At 46.2% G+C, this 16,339-nt stretch overlaps 3 non-coding genes across 3 annotated transcripts; all 3 read right to left on the bottom strand.

Annotated features, from left to right (window-relative positions):
• Positions 1 to 4,836: 4,836 nt before the first annotated feature.
• trnaq-cug (transfer RNA glutamine (anticodon CUG)) lies at positions 4,837 to 4,908 on the bottom strand. The gene has a single exon. It is a non-coding gene; the product is annotated as a tRNA-Gln (tRNA).
• A 337-nt stretch (positions 4,909 to 5,245) lies between these two features.
• trnay-gua (transfer RNA tyrosine (anticodon GUA)) lies at positions 5,246 to 5,332 on the bottom strand. The gene is given in 2 exon segments: positions 5,246 to 5,281; positions 5,296 to 5,332. It is a non-coding gene; the product is annotated as a tRNA-Tyr (tRNA).
• A 1,236-nt stretch (positions 5,333 to 6,568) lies between these two features.
• On the bottom strand, positions 6,569 to 6,641 carry trnav-cac (transfer RNA valine (anticodon CAC)). Its single transcript has one exon. It is a non-coding gene; the product is annotated as a tRNA-Val (tRNA).
• Between the last annotated feature and the right edge of the window lie 9,698 nt (positions 6,642 to 16,339).

Consider the following 16,339-nt stretch of genomic DNA (forward strand, 5'->3'; position numbering starts at 1 on the left):
TAGAGCACCAGGGACTGCATCGTGGCTGCAGTCAGAAAGGCAGAGACTGTGTCGCGTTGACGTACTCCAGCAAAGGAACCAAAATAGGAATGAGACTGGACCTTCTCTGCCAACAATGCATCAGCAGGGTAGCGCGCTTGCTTAGCATGTGAGAGGTAGCGGGATCAATGCCCGCATTCTCAAAAAGCACTTTTCTTTTTTGTGATTAAATGTTCCCAAGTACCGAACACTAATCCGGGCCCCAATCCCGATATCGAGGCCAAATACAGCTATAGGTATCACCCTAAACCCAGTCCTGTCTAGCATTGTCCTGTCTAGCACCTTGTCTTGTCTTGTTGTGGGATCAATGTCCGCAGTCTCCTGGGAGTTCTTTGCCTTTTGTAGAAGAGATGTTGGGACCGGAAATGAATCCACGATCGATCCGCGATCCCGGATCTGATTCCTGGCCAATGCAGCAGGGCTGTTTTCATACCTTTCATCGTGAAAAAAGTGCCCAGACAGTTTTCGGGACCAACTGATGACCTCTGAATTCGATCAGAAAGTCTCCACCTGAGACTTTCCACCTCAGACTCTCCACCACAATACTTGATTATCTAATCCAAATCCTGTCCATAGTGGCATTCCCAGCCACAGCGCATTAGAGAACCTCAATGAGACATCGTCGAACGCCCGGCTGTACTCACTCACCCCAAAACAACAAGACCTTCCATAGGTCAGTTGGAAGAGCGGAAGACTGTAGTGGTTCTAGCTGGCATCCTTAGGTCGCTAGTTCAAGTCCGTCTCGAAAGACAAGCCTTTTGCTTATGTTGTGTCTGGAAAGAATGGCAATACCGTCTTTTCTGAAGGACCTCACCTTCCCTGTCAATGGAGTTGGACTTGAGTCTTTGTCACACAGTCTGAAATTGGCAAACCGAGAAATTCTGAATGAGTGGCCAATGCAGTTTGTCTATTTGAATACGTTTCATCTCAACTCCTGTTGGAGAGCACAAGACCCTTGGATTGTACCCCAAAATACTTTGCGCTCATCAAAGAGTAAAGTTGGTGTCCTGGTTTGCAATGCCTCCATTGTTATGCCAGAAGGTGCCAGTCATCCAAAACAAAGGGTTCCATGGTATAAAGTCTTGGTGGAACCGACTTGCCCTGCAGCAATCGAGTGTTTGGACTGTGTCTTCCTTAACAGTAAGAATATGATGACTTATTGATTTACTCTACAAATCAGTGGTAACCATGGATCAGGATGAGGTCCCCAAACGACGCCAATGTCTGTGACAGCTGATGTCAAGGATCAGCTGATCAGAAGATACTTGGTTTGTGTGCAGGGCCACAAGTCTTTCCAGTTCCAGTTAAAAGCCAGGCTACTCATGTAGTTTCCATAAAGTACCAAGGGATTGTCCTGTTGCCCTTGTATTTTGAGGGCAAAACGGAGGCGTTTGCAAGTGGACCTCAGACCTGGTACCTGAACAGGGACTTGAATCCCGGACACTCAGATCAAACGTTTCATGTTGAGGTGACAGGCTCAACCTTTGTCTTGTCTGACCATGAACTCTTTTTGTCCAAAAGATATTTGGCTTGTCCATGTGGGCAGTTTAAGACCTCCGTCCATCTTGGAGGTGGACATTTCGGGACCGGGGCTTCTTCATCTCTGCAAGGACAAGTACAGTATGCCAGAAGATTTTGTCTTCATTGAGTTGTCCTCGTTTATCAAGGGCCTGGATAGCTAAGCTGGTAGAGCATCAGCCTTTTAATCTGAGGGTCCAGGGTTCAAGTCCTTGTTCAGGCAGTGAGGAGAAGTTTTAAATGTGAAACCAATCTCTTTTATCTTCCTCCTGTGGTCTGAGTGCAGACCAAAAGCAGTCCCTGGTGGTCTAGTGGCTAGGATTCAGTGCTCTCACTGCTGCGGCTGGATTGGTTTTTCCTGGAGATAGGATTTGTCTTCGGCCTCGGTGGAATGGTTGGGGTCACCTTGAAGCGCTACTTTAGAACAATAAATCACGGACTGGGATTCTTCATTATGCCATGACAAGAGACTAGTCTACAGAACATGGCCAGGATTAGGTTTGGGGTATTTGTCTGATGCTGAGGGATCGATCGTGGACTCATTTCCGATCCCGACATCTCTTTTACAAAATACAAAGGATTCCTTGGAGAATGCGGGTATGGATTCTGCTACTTCTCGCATGCTAAGCAAGCACTTTACCATTTGAGGCAATTCCCCGGGTTTGGGGTATTTGTCGAATGCTAAGGGGTAGATCCAATCCCAACATCTATTCTACAAAAGGCAAAGAACTCCTAGGAGACTGCGGGCATTGATCCCAAAACAAGACAAGACAAGGTGCTAGACTGGAGAATGCAGTTAGGACTGGGTTTAGGGTGATACCTATGGCTGTATTTGGCCTAGATATCGGGATTGGGGCCCAGATTAGTGTTCGGTACTTGGAACATTTAATCACAAAAAACAGAAGAGACTATGGAGAATGCGGGCATTGATCCCGCAACCTCTCACATGCTAAGCGAGCGCTCTACCATTTGAGCTAATTCCGCTGCTGTTGGCAGGGAAGGTCCAGTCTCATAACTATTGTGGTTCCTTTGCTGGAGTACATCAAAGCGACACAGTCTCTGCCTTTCAGAGTGCAGCCATGCGGGCATGTGGGTGTATCAAGACAAACTGTGAGATGAGTATAATAAATTAAAACAATATAATGAATAATCACCTTCAAGATGTATCAATAAAAGCGCTGAATCGCCCAATGTGGGGCTCGAACAAACGACACTGAGATTAAGAGTGTCATTCTCTACCGACTGAGCTAATCGGGCCTTTTTATGCCCTGAACATCATTTTTTGTTTTGTTGTTATTGATGTTGCCTTCCTGATGTTTGATCAATTCCTCAGCTGTCCTAGTTTCTCAGGGAACAGAAGGAGCAAGATGTTCAGTCATCGCTGAGAATTTTGTTCTGGTTTAAGGTATTTGTCGGATGTAGATCCAATCCCAACTTCTCTTCTACAAAGGGCAAATAACTCCTTGGAGACTGTGGGCATTGATCCCCCTACTTCTCACATGCTAAGCAAGCGCTACTTGGGAAAATTTCATCACAAAAAACAAAAGAAATTATGTAGAATGCATTGATCCCACTACCTTTCACATGCTAAGCGAGCGCTTTACCATTTGAGCTAATTCCCCTGCTGGAGCAGCGTTGGCAGAGAAGGTCCAGTCTAACAACTATTTTGGTTCCTTTGCTGGAGTACGTCAAAGTGACACAGTCTCTCAGAGTGCAGCCATAACGTTCGATTCCCGGTCAGGAAACTGACATTTGGACAGGTTTTGAGTGGAGAATTTGGGTTGGTCCTCGGTCGAACGGTTAGGGTCATCTTTAAGCGCTATCTGCGAACTGCTGTCATCCTGAAGCGACTGACGACAGAAATACGAATAAAACACATCAATAAATTATAGACTTGAGATTAATTATCATACTCCCTGTTGGTCTACCATTTTAAGCGCGTCTTAGAACGGCGCAGCTGCAAAAAGCCCCCTTCTCTTCCTGCCTAGTTGTTTTGACATATTTCAGATTGTGCAGATGCGGCATAGGCCGGCCAATCAGAAGTTGCCACCGCCCTGGACTGTGGCAGATGTTGTCCAGTTGGAGAAGGACCACCAAATCCTCCTGCAGGTGGATGCCGCTGGTCCTGGCTAGCTTGCAAACCTTTTCAATGAACCTGACTCTAAAATTCAAGTGTTGCTCACAGACGAATAGGAAGCAACTGGAAGCAGCAATCAGCACCTCCAAGTCAGAGTTTTTGGTTCTTGCTTTTTCAGTTGGTGCCAAAAGTGGGGGAAGGGTGAAGCTATGTCTGTGCCAAGTCCTGTCGTCATCGCCGATGTGGCCTCAGTAATGTGGGTGACGAGTCTGCCTACAGGTGGGAGGTTGACCATCTGGCGACTCTATCTCCAGTCAAAACCTATCCAAATCTCAATTCTTTGACCGGGAATCGAACCAATGCCGCGGCGGTGAGAGCTGCAAATCCTAGCCACTAGACCACCAGGGACTGCTTTAAGGGAGCACTCTGAAAGGCAGAGACTGTGTCGCTTTGACGTAGTCCAGCAAAGGAACCAAAATAGTTCTGAGACTGGACCTTCTCTGCCAACGCTGCAACAGCAGGGGAATTAGCTCAAATGGTAGAGCGCTCGCTTAGCATGTGAGAAGTAGCAGAATTGATACCTGCATTCTCATAGGAATCCTTTTCCGTAATACATTTTTTGTCGAAGAGATGTTGGGATCAGAATTGAGTCCAGGATCTATCCATCAGCGTCAGACAAATACCCCAAACCTAATCCTGGCCGTGTTCTCTAGACTTGTCCTTGTTGAGATGAAGAAGCCCTGGTCCCGAAATTTCCACCTCCAAGATGGACTGAGGTCTTAAACAGCCCACATGGACAAGGCAAATATCTTGTTCATGGTCAGACAAGACAAAGGTTGAGCCAGTCACCTGAACATGAAACTGGATTCAAGTCCCTGTTCAGGTGACCAGGTCATAAGTCCACTTGCAAACGCCTCCTTTTTGCCCTCAAACTACGAGGGCAACAGGATAATCCCTTGGTACTCTACGGAAACTACATGAGGAGACTGGCTTTTAACTGGAACTGGAAAGACTTGTGGCCCCGCACACAAACCAAGTATCTTCTGATCAGCTGATCCTTGACATCAGCTGTCACAGACATTGGCGTCGTTTGGGGACCTCATCCTGATCCACAGTTACCACTGATTTGTAGAGTAAGTCAATAAGTCATCATACTCTTACAGGAAGACTCAGTCCAAACACTCAATTGCTGCAGGGCAAGTAGGTTCCACCAAGACTTGAACTTGGACCACTGGATTCAGAGTCCAGAGTGCTAACCATTACACCATGGAACCCTTTGTTTTGAATGTGACTGGCACCTTCTGGCGTTACAATGGAGGCTTTGCAAACCAGGACAACAACTTTACTCTCTGTTGAGCGCAAAGTATTTTCGGGTACAATCCAGGGGTCTTGTGCTCTCACGGAAATGGCTGTCCTTTCCCAACAGGAGTTGAGATGAAACGTATTCAAATAGACACTCAAATGATCACTCAATCAGAATTACTCCGTTTGCCAATTTCAGACTGCGTGACAAAGACTCAAGTCCAACTCCATTGACAGGGAAGTGGAGGTCCTTCAGACAAGAAGGTATTGCCATTCTTTCCTGGCAGACATAACATAAGAAACAGCTTGTCCTTCGAGCCGGACTTGAACCAGCGACCTAAGGATGCCAGCTTGAACCACTACAGTCCTCCGCTCTTCCAAATGAGCTATCGAAGGTCTTGTTGTTTTGAGGCAAATGAGTACAGCCAAGCGTTTGACAGCGTCTTCACTGTGTACTGCTTTCCTTTCCTGAGACGCCGGATGGTGGTCCAGAATCTCTTCGAAGCCGTCCGGAAGTCCTTCTCCATGGCTTCTCCAAACTCCTCCCATGTCAGAGTTTTTGCCTCAGCGAATGCCAAAGCCGCGGATCGCCTGGTCTGTCGGTTCCTGTCAGCTGAAGTCCCATGAGCCACAAAGGCCCAATAGAACTCCTTCAGCTTGACGGCATCCCTCACCAACGGTATCCACCAACAGGTTCTAGGATTACCGCCACGACAGGCCCTGACCACCTTAGGGCCACTGCCGCCTCGACAATGGAGGCACAGAACATCCCTGCCTCCCTCTGGATCTTGCAGGTCACTGGGAAGATATTCGGCTCGAAGGACCATTTGGTCCCGAACATGAAACTTTTGATCTGAGTGTCCCGGATTCAAGTCCCTGTTCAGGTGACCAGGTCTGAGGTCCTCTTGCAAACGCCTCCTTTTGCCCTCAAAATACAAGGGCAACAGGACAATACCTTGGTACTTTATGGAAACTACATGAGGAGCCAGGCTTTTAACTGGAACTGGAAAGACTTGCGGCCCCGCACTGTCAGAAGTGGGATTTGAACACACACCTCATTAGAGACTGCAACCTGAATGCAGCGCCTTCGACCACTTGGCCATCCTGACCCTACAGGTCTCGCTCCTTCTGTTCCCTGAGAAACTAGGTCAGCTGTGGAATTGATCAAACATCAGGATGGCCGCATCAATAAAAACAGAACAAAAAATTATATCTAGAATAGCAAAAGGCCTGATTAGCTCAGCCGTAGAGCATGAGACTCTTAATCTCATGGTTGTGGGTTCGAGCCCCATATTGGGCGATTCAGCATTTTTATTGATACATCTGAAAGATATCTTTGCCTGTATGTTTCAGGATCCATTTGAAGGTTCTCTTAATGGTTTTTAAATGCCTTAGGGGTTGTGGGCCTTCTTATTTTTCTGAATTTCTTTTACGTGATGAACCCTCGCGGTCCATCAGGTCCTCGAACACCGACCTGTTATGTATTCCTAGCCCATCAGTCATCCGGGAAATATGGATTGTGTGTCCAAACTGGGGATGGATGCTCGTGTACACACCTTCAGACATCAAGCACATATCCTTGTTCTTATTTGTCATCTTGATTTTTTTGTAAAAGGAGGTCTTGAAAGGCCATGTTTCCACCCAGTTTTGAACTGGGGACCTTTTGTGTGTGAGGCAAACGTGATAACCACTACACTATGGAAACCTGAAGGAAGGGGCTTTTAAGGGGACTGGTGAAGTCACAAAGCAGTTGCCAAACAATGAAACACGACGATGTGTCCGAAGTGGGGGCAGATTGGGGCTGACTCCAAATGAGTCTTAATTAGTGTTTTGGTGTTGCAGAAACTGTGGCAGCCTTCTTGTGCACCGGCGGGAATGAACTCAAAGGACAGAGCTCTTGCTTTACATGCAGGAGATAGTGGGTTTGATACCTGTATTCTCCAAGTGGTATGTTATGGCTGTTTCTTGCCAACAAAAGCGTTCTTGATCTCCGACATCGTACCTTATACTTTGATTGATTGCATGTGTGAGGGAGCTGCCAATCATCCCTCTTTGATCAGGTGTATGCCCCACCTACACACGGCCATGTTTACTTATTTGTGTATATAGCTGGCTTTTGTTATTTACACATACATCCTGGTTAGTACTTTAATTATATTTGTTTGCCATTTAAGTTGTTTCATTGCCACCTTAGTTAGTTTTCATTTAGAAGTCATTGGTTTGGTTCCTAATTTCTCATCAGTTTCTCCTTTCTTACGAGAAGGTGATTGATCGGGGCACAAGCATGGAGGTGCGCCCATGGGAGTGCAGGCTAGAGGCTGATCACCTTGATTGGACTCTCCCAAGTATCACCTGGAGGAGGGGTGGGGGGGGGGGTTAACTGTATAGTTTCTGGGTAAATGTAGTTAAATGTAGTCTAGTGCTTAAAATGTATCCAGAAAGTGGAACTTAAGTGTGCTAATATTGAAAGGCTTTTGGAACATAAAAGAAAAGTGTTGAAATTGTAAATATGGTACCTTTTAGATAAATTGCCTCACCCTCTCATTGGGGAATTATGGTTGGCCCTTCACGGGTAAAAGGGGCTGGTGAATTGCTGGGTGGAAGGCCTGTTGTGTGTGTGCTGGGGAAAATACTGTTGGACTGTCTGGTCTGGGGTGCGCTTCAGAGGCTATGGCTATCCTGGGCTAGTAAGAGGCCATTTTAAAAACTAAAATCTTACAGCATGCTAATGAATCATTAGCATCAGCAATGAAGCCCCACGAGGCTTGGAACCATTTCAGTCAACTGGTTAGAGAATGGATTCATTTCTTGAATCTTCATGTGCACACGAAACCACCTGCTGGCCGTGGATCGAATTACAGGCGGATGTATCTTCATGTGTGATGCATTGAATGCTGATCTGTTTTGGCTCTTGGAAATTATGTACCACAAAAAAATGTATAACCGAATGATTAATCTACAAAGTGTAAGATAAAATATACAGTATATATAAAATACTGAATGTTTTCTTGTCCATAAATGCCACGTATCATGTGATATGGCTAGCTTCATGGTTGTGTTGTTTATACTGTAATATGTTACTATTATAATGTAGTACTATTAACCTTACCATGGATGGGTGAAGGTCATGTGGTACAATTCTGGCCCCTCCCTCAAATGAATCAAGCCTTGGTACACGCTTTGTAGAAGTGCCCACTCGATTTTTCGACACACACTTCGAAGCCCTGGCACCTCATCACTACTAATGATGTTTACTGATGTGATACAGGTGTGGTCAAAACTAGTGTATTTGTATATCACCACACAAGTGGACAGACAATACAATTCCAAAAGCAACACACACCTGCCATGACCCTGATTCGACCAGGGTTGCTGCGGCCACAACACAGAGTACGAACCACGATACCGTTACGGCTGTGAGCTATGCTTTTCTGGGCAAGAACCATAAACTCAGATTCGGAGGTGCAGATTGCTCATTCCAGCTGCTTCAAATTTGTCTGTGAGCAAAGCTTGAATTTTAGACTCAAATCAATTGAAAAGGCTGTCATGCACGTTTTCCTTTTGTTAGAATAAAATGTAGATAGAATGAATATAATGTCAGTTATCACCCTCATATCCATTTGCTTAGACAATAGAAAGTGTTTGACTGTGCTGAAGAGGGAATGTTCCTGTGACCCTGATCTCAGACCCCCAGTGACCCCCAGGTCCTGGAGGTGCCTGGATGCGCCAACAGCAACCCTGCCTGCAGATGTTTCTGTTAATCCTGCAAGAATGTGTCAAGATAAGAACTCATAAAACAATAAAAGTAATAACTCTCAAAACAAAACAAAAATAGCAGTAGTTTGAGGTTAGGATCTGGATTGTCACTGTTTTGCCAAGAGTAAAATGGGTTCGAGAGAGAGGTCCTATTTGGCAAGACAAGAAAAAAGCAACAATCCAGAAGCTAGAGAGAGATGCTGATGCATGCTTTTATTTCCAGTCGTATTGACTAATGCAATGCCCTGCTTTCTGGTCTTCCTAAAAGAAACATCACAAGTCTACAACTTTTACAGAACAACTTTTGATGCATGTGTGCTGACGAGGACCAGAAGGCAGGCGCATATTACACTGCTTCTAAAATCACTGCATTGGCTCCCTGTATGTTTCAGGTTCGATTTGAAGGTTCTCGTAATGGTTTTTAAATGTCTCAGGGGTTGTGGGCCTTCTTATCTTTCTGAATTACTTATAAGTTACGAACCCTCGCGGACCCTCAGGTCCTCCGACATCGGCCTGTTATGTATTTCCAGAGTTAAAACATGGACACACACGATGAGGCATCTTTCCAGTTTTATGGCCCCGTTTGTGGAACAGCCTGCTGGAGGACCTGAGGGCCGTAGAGAACGTTGAGATTTTTACAAATAGGCTCAAAACCCGCCTATTTAATTTGGCTTTTAACTCTTGCTCCTAGTATACTCTTTTTTTAACTTTTGAACTTGACTTTTATTTAATGATTATTTTATACCCTGTACCTTTTATTTTGGATCTTAACCAAATGTTTTTATAGTTTTACACATGCTTATTTTAGTTTTTATTAATGTTCCTATAGATTTCATTTTTATGTTTATTTCTATATATACATTAAGGGAAAAGACCACAAGGAAATGCGCACAAGGAATAATTCTCACTTGTGGCCACTCAGACTGGCATTATTTCACCAATCCTGTTCAAAGCTCAGCACTTCATATGATTTCCATAGTGTTGTGGTAACCATGTGCCCCTAACCTGTGAAAGGTCCCCAGTTCAAAACTGTCATAAATAAGCAGGGTGACATGGCAGTCATAGCAGAGGATAGTTTTCATCCATCGATCTAAAGCACCAGATGAAGGCTTTCGCTCAGGAAAACCGAAATCTGTGACACCGTGGTGAAGTTAGTTTCACGTTGGATATTCTCCTCCATAGAAACGGCGGTCGTTCCCCTCACTGTGCCGGCCGGGCTGCTCTCTCCTGCTGCGGGGAGCTCACACGGAAGTCCCGCCCTCTATGCCGCTTGTTCGGACTAGGGACCGTCAATAAATTTCCATTCATTTCTATTCCATTGAAGAGAGTTTGCTAAAAAAAAAATTAAATCACACCAGAAATTGATCCACAACCGTGTCAAATAATAATTTGGTGTGCAGAGAAGGTGATTGGCTGCAATTTCCCGTCCCTCCAGATCTGTACGCCTCCAGGACCCTGAGGTGTGCAGAAAGGATTGTGGCCGATCCCTCTCACCCCGGACACAGACTCTTCGAGACGCTCGCCTCTGGCAGGAGGCTGCGGTCCATCAGGACCAAAACCTCACGCCACAAGAACAGTTTCTTCCCGTCTGCTGTCAGTCTCATCAACAAAGCCCGGAACCCCACCTGACACTCTTCACACCCCACCTCTGCCTCATCCTGCCACTTTGACACTTTCATTGTATACGTTACATTAACGCTCAGTTTGGACAATCAGACTGCACTTCCGGAATAACAAACAAAAAACAGACTGTGTACATATATCTATACTGTTATTCTGTATATTTAGTATTTCTCATATTTTGTATTTTTCATTCTTTTTTAAATAGATGTGTCTGCACCTACTATACCAAAACAAATTCCTCGTATGTGTTTGATCATACATGGCAATAAACCTTTTCTGATTCTGAAGCCCATTTTTAGAAGTTTTATATTTTATTGGGCTTCATATGACATTTTAACATTAAAAATTGAAAGATTTTGTATTATAGCATGCAGGCCATGCGACCTTGGCACTTCAAATCACTTTATGTTAATCACCTTATATTAATATTACAATGCATACCTTGTCACTGTTGGTGAGCTATAATAGATTAATTATTTGAGTGGTGTTCTCGCTGCCTTCAGGGAAAAGACACTGGTCTATTTGCTCCAGGGCCACCAGACTGGTTGACAGCCTGTATCCTCAAAACAACTGGAACTGCTAAAGGGACACCATTTGTCGGATTGTTTTCATTGTCCCCATCTCATGTCCTGTGCTGCCCTGTCCAGCTGCTGAACTTTGGGTTACTGTGTTAATACCTTCTGCACAAAGTATTGCTGGAGTATTAAAAAGCAGTATATTAACTCCATCTGTGAAATTTGGCTGTTATGCACGTGCTATGCTGCATAAAAAAATCATTGACAAATGTATTGATTGAATTATTGGGCTAATATTTTGAATGACTTACAATAAATCCATTTCATGTGAAAACTGGCCTCGTAGTACTATGCACACCTTTTTGTTTTTCAAATAATGTTTAATCAGATTTAATATGAATTTGTTACACAAGTCATTATCAATACCTTCCAGGTCATATGGCCTTTGACCTACAAACCACTTTGTATCAGAAGGAATTGTCTGTTAGTACCATACACACCTTTTTGATTTGGTACTTAACTTTACTAGGATTCGTGATTATTTTTTTACACAAATCATTATCAATAGCTTCCAGGTCATGTGATCTTTGACCTCCAAACCACTTTGTATCAGTAGGAATGGTTTCCTAGTACCATACATGCCTTTTTACTTTGCTACTCAACTCTGCTAGGATTTTATATGTATTTTTTATATGAACTATTATCAACAGCTTCCAGGTCATTAGACCCCTGACCTCCAAACCACTTTGTATCAGTAGGACTTGTCTGCGAGTACCATACACGCCTTTTTGCTTTGCTACTCAACTTTGTAACGATCGCGGCCTCCTATGGAGGTAACGAGGCTACAACGCAAAAAGGAAGGTCGCGGGGGGAGTGGATATCAGCTATAAGAAAAAAAAAGGAAACTGTCGAAAATGTTGGGTTGCCACACCACGGCAGTTTAATTACACCAAAACCAACCCCGCATGTCATCCCCTCCCAACCAACCTAACTAACTAACCAACTAACTAACTCAACGTCCCACCCGCCAACAAAGACAACCATGAAACACCCAAATTAATCCCGAAAGTGTACCCCCCACCCCGCAAGTGTCCCAAAGTTCCCGAAGAGTCAGTGCTTGTCCACAAAACAGAGGTGAAAGCCGCGGTTCCACTCACGGACGCGCATCCACTTCTCCATCCAATCCCTGGGTCTGGAACCTTGCCCAAAGTCCAATTGCTCAAGCCAGGAGGGAAAAGGAAATCCCGTCAGCTGTCGCTTGACAAAGTTGGCCCTCGTGGTGTTGTGGAAAAAATTTCTATCATCCTAAGTAGGATAGAGAATGCCTGAAATAAATACATAGCTCTGGCAGTTTTTATTACCTTTGCAAAACAAAGGGGTCAGACAACACACAGTATGCATGGTGGTCTGTAGGTGTCTGGCCAAGAGTGGTCTCTTGGCGGGAACTTTTATACTCCATAGCATGCAAATGAATTACATTACAAGAGAAAAGAGACTTTCTTGTCACTCCCCCGATGCCACCCTCATGTATGGGGGTTAGTCTACACACCCAATCTTCTGGCACGGTTTGTCACACCCATGCGAGACAACCTCCTAGGGTCAGCCATTTGGTGGGACATCCTGATGTCCCCTTATCCCATGAAGGTAAAGCTTTGATCAAAGAATGACCTCCTCCGACACTGTCCCTAACCCCAGGTTACAGATAGCCTCCTGCTGTTCCACCATCTTTGAAGGGACAGCAGGATGTGCTCGGATGCAAATGTTGAAGCTCTACAAAAGGCCTTAAAGTAATTCACACAATGTGTAACCTATGTTATACCTGTGAAATATAAATTTTTCCATCACAGTGGCTAAAACGCCGGCTCTCAGCATCCCCTCGGGTGTGTGACGTCACAATTTTTCTCTTTCTCCAACCACCTACAGGCGTGTCTGCTCACTGCAGTCGCTCTTGCAGATGAGGAGGATGCATGGTAACAATGATGATGCACGTATATATGGTCCTGTACCTGTTTCCCCGTACACAGATCATGGCAGTAGTTTTTCTTACAGCTGAGTATATCGTAGCGAAGCACTTATGGACCCCACTACCTCAGCTGATGGACTTCTGTGCCCATTACACCCCCCCCCAGCCAGCGGCTTACCGGGGCCGTAATAGGACTTCATGTCTACCACATTTATAGTTTACAGGACCTAATTTCTTCTCTACCCGAGCAGGGCCTACCCATCTGGGAGCAAGTTTGGCATAGAATTTTGCCGAAGCTTTGGATAGTGGGTGTGCCCTAACGCAGACCAGATCCCCGACAGCGAAGTGTACATCTCTGCGACCTGCATTACAATATCTGGCTTGTCGAGCTTTGGCCGCACCAACATGTCTCTCCACTTCATTGTGCAACTGTGTGTGTGTGTGTATTGTGTGGTATGCGGATGTGTGTGGTGATGGAGCTTTGTGTACCAGTCGTTCCAGCGGTCCCATCAAGTTCCTACCAAGGGCCAACATGGCGGGAGTGGTGCCTGTTGTCTCGTGGACTGCGGTGTTGAGAGCGAGACGGAACTCAGGCAACCATCCATCCCAGTCTTGATGATGGTTCCCCACAAAGGAGGCAATCATTGTTTTTAAGGTCCGATTGACTCTTTCAGTCATGTTTGTTTGGGTGTGGTAGGCTGTGGTCAGCTTATGGGACACTCCCCAAGCTTCACACAACCGGGACATCAACTGACTAGTGAACTGGGGGTCACGGTCGGACACCATGTATTTAGGAACCCCCCATCGGGTGAAATGGCGGTGACTGCAGCAAGGCTTTGAGGTGGTTGAAGGCCTCTTGGCAACTTGGGCTCCATTCCCAAGACACATCCTTCTTTTTTAGATGGTTTAAGGGCGCTGCTAAGTCAGCGAGCCTGGGGATGAATTTATGGTACCAGCCCACCAACCCCAGAAACCTCTGGAGACTTTTCAGGTTGGTTGGCGGCGGGTAGGCAGTAATAGCAGAGATCTTAGCTGGATCCACCTCCACCCCTTTCCCGGAAACCAGATGTCCCAAAAAGGTGAGCTGGCGTTGGAGTAAGTGGCACTTTTTCACGTTGAGCGTTAAGTTGGCTTGATGTAATTTTCGAACACAGCGTCAAGGTCGAGGAGATGTTCCTCTGTCTTCGAGAATACAATGATGTCGTCAATGTACATGAAACAGGTCCTCCCTCTCAGCTCACCCAAGACGGTCTCCATCAACCGCTGGAAGGTAGCCCCAGCATTCTGCAGTCCAAAAGGCATAACCTTGAACTGGAACAGGCCTAGGTGGGTGGTCATGGCAGTCTTCGGCTTGCACTCCACATCCATGGCCACTTGCCAGTATCCACTCTGCAAGTCCAGGGAGCTGAAATAGGTGGCGCCGAGCAGGGACTCCAATATCTCATGGACCAGGGGCATGGGGTACGCATCATGCAGTGTTTTAGCATTGAGGCCCCTGTAATCCAAGCAGAACCGGGGTGCCCCATCCTTCCGGGGAGTCAGCACTACAGGCGATGCCCACGGCGATGTTGATGGCTCAATCGCTCTTCGATTATCTGCTGTTTTTGGCAGGACACCCTGTAAGCGCTCCGCCTCACCGGCACCTCATCGGTCGTCCTGATTTTATGGGTAATGATCCGGGTGGCACCAGTGGTCTCAGTCCAAACGTTTGGCCACTTCTGCAGCAGCGGCCTCACAACTTCGGGCTGAGCCTCAAAGAATGGAATGTTGGATGGGTGGCCTTTGGGCTCCTCGTCAACAGCCATGTAAAAATTCACAGAAGATTGAGTATGATTCCAGTGTAGTTTATCTCGGGTTTTGTTGAGAAACCTAAACTCTTTCCCACCTGACATAGCATACTTGCGGAGATGAGGTTTCAGAGTGATCTCAGTCAGGGCCATGAAGTCAAGACCTAGGAGCAGCGGCATACACAAATGGTTGTCAGGCATCACATGTACTACCAGAGTGCCGTGGAAGTCCTGCAGGGTGAGGAGCAGGGTGGCTTTTCCAAGTGCCCTTTTCTCTTGCCCATTGGCCATGATGAACCTTGGAATTCCGCTTGGCTCTAGGATTTCCCCCTCCTTCCTTATTGCCTTCCACAAGGAGTGACAAAAAAAGGTTATGATACACTTGTAGTCGATGGCTAATGACCCTGATGATTAATGACCCTAATGACCCTAATGATGGTTAATGACCCTAATGATGATTAATGACCCTGATGGTTAATGACCCTAACGATGATTAATGACCCTGATGGTTAATGACCCTGATGATTATTGACCCTGATGATTAATGACCCTGATGATTATTGACCCTGATTGATGACCTGTCATCACCATGTGTCTTAAGTTGTGTCATCACCGTGTGCCGGAAGTGGCGTCATCACTGTGTGCCTTAAGTTGCGTCATCACCGTGTGCCGGAAGTGGCGTCATCACCGTGTGCCGGATGTGGCGTCATCACCGTGTGCCGGAAGTGGCGTCATCACCGTGTGCCGGATGTAGCGTCATCACCGTGTGCCGGATGTGGCGTCATCACCGTGTGCCGGATGTAGCGTCATCACCGTGTGCCGGATGTAGCGTCATCACCGTGTGCCGGATGTGGCGTCATCACCGTGTGCCGGAAGTGGCGTCATCGCCGTGTGCCGGATGTGGTGTCATCGCCGTGTGCCGGATGTGGCGTCATCGCCGTGTGCCGGATGTGGCGTCATCGCCGTGTGCCGGAAGTGGCGTCATCACCGTGTGCCGGATGCGGCGTCATCACCGTGCGCCAAAGTGCTGGACGCGGCGCCATAGCCACGTGGCGACCGTGACGACGTCACCACGTGCCGAACATGGCGCCATCACAGCGCAGCGGCCTGCAAAATACCCGAGATCGATTTATCGACTAATTTGGATTAAATATTGGTGTAATTAATACAATAACATATATTATTTATAATTAATTGTAAACCACCCCCCTACCCCTCCCGTCAGTCCTCACACAGCCCTTCTATGTCGATCCATCGGGCCGGTTTTCTCTTATGTGTTTTCTGTATGTGAATCAATTTTAAAAAACATGTGAACGAATTAAATAATGAACGCCTTACCTCGTAGATCCACCGGCATTTCCGTCCGTCCGTCAGGCGTGTGGGTATAAACTCTGATAGAACCGCTTTTGGAGATCCTCAGAGTCTAACCTCAGATTTTAACAAAGTATTTTAACAAAGGGCCGACTGCAGCTTCAGGCGTGAGCGCCTTAACAAATGGCCTTCCGCTTCTTCAGGGATGTGTGTGCGTGTGTGCGGCCTAAGGCGACCCGTGAATGTGGGACCGTGGGGGTTTAATTTGTTAAAAAACATAGACGTTTGACCCCCCTCGGACTTTAGCAAACGGTCGACAGCATCTCCGGATGTGTGTGAGTGTGCGGCCTAAGGCATCCCGCGACCGCGCGACCCGGGGGTTTAATTTGTTTAAAAACATGCATTGTTAAAAAATGGAGGTAATTATCCAATCACTCCATATTACAGT

Source organism: Doryrhamphus excisus, unplaced genomic scaffold, assembly GCF_030265055.1.
Source record: "Doryrhamphus excisus isolate RoL2022-K1 unplaced genomic scaffold, RoL_Dexc_1.0 HiC_scaffold_27, whole genome shotgun sequence".
Classification (NCBI taxonomy): domain Eukaryota; kingdom Metazoa; phylum Chordata; class Actinopteri; order Syngnathiformes; family Syngnathidae; genus Doryrhamphus; species Doryrhamphus excisus.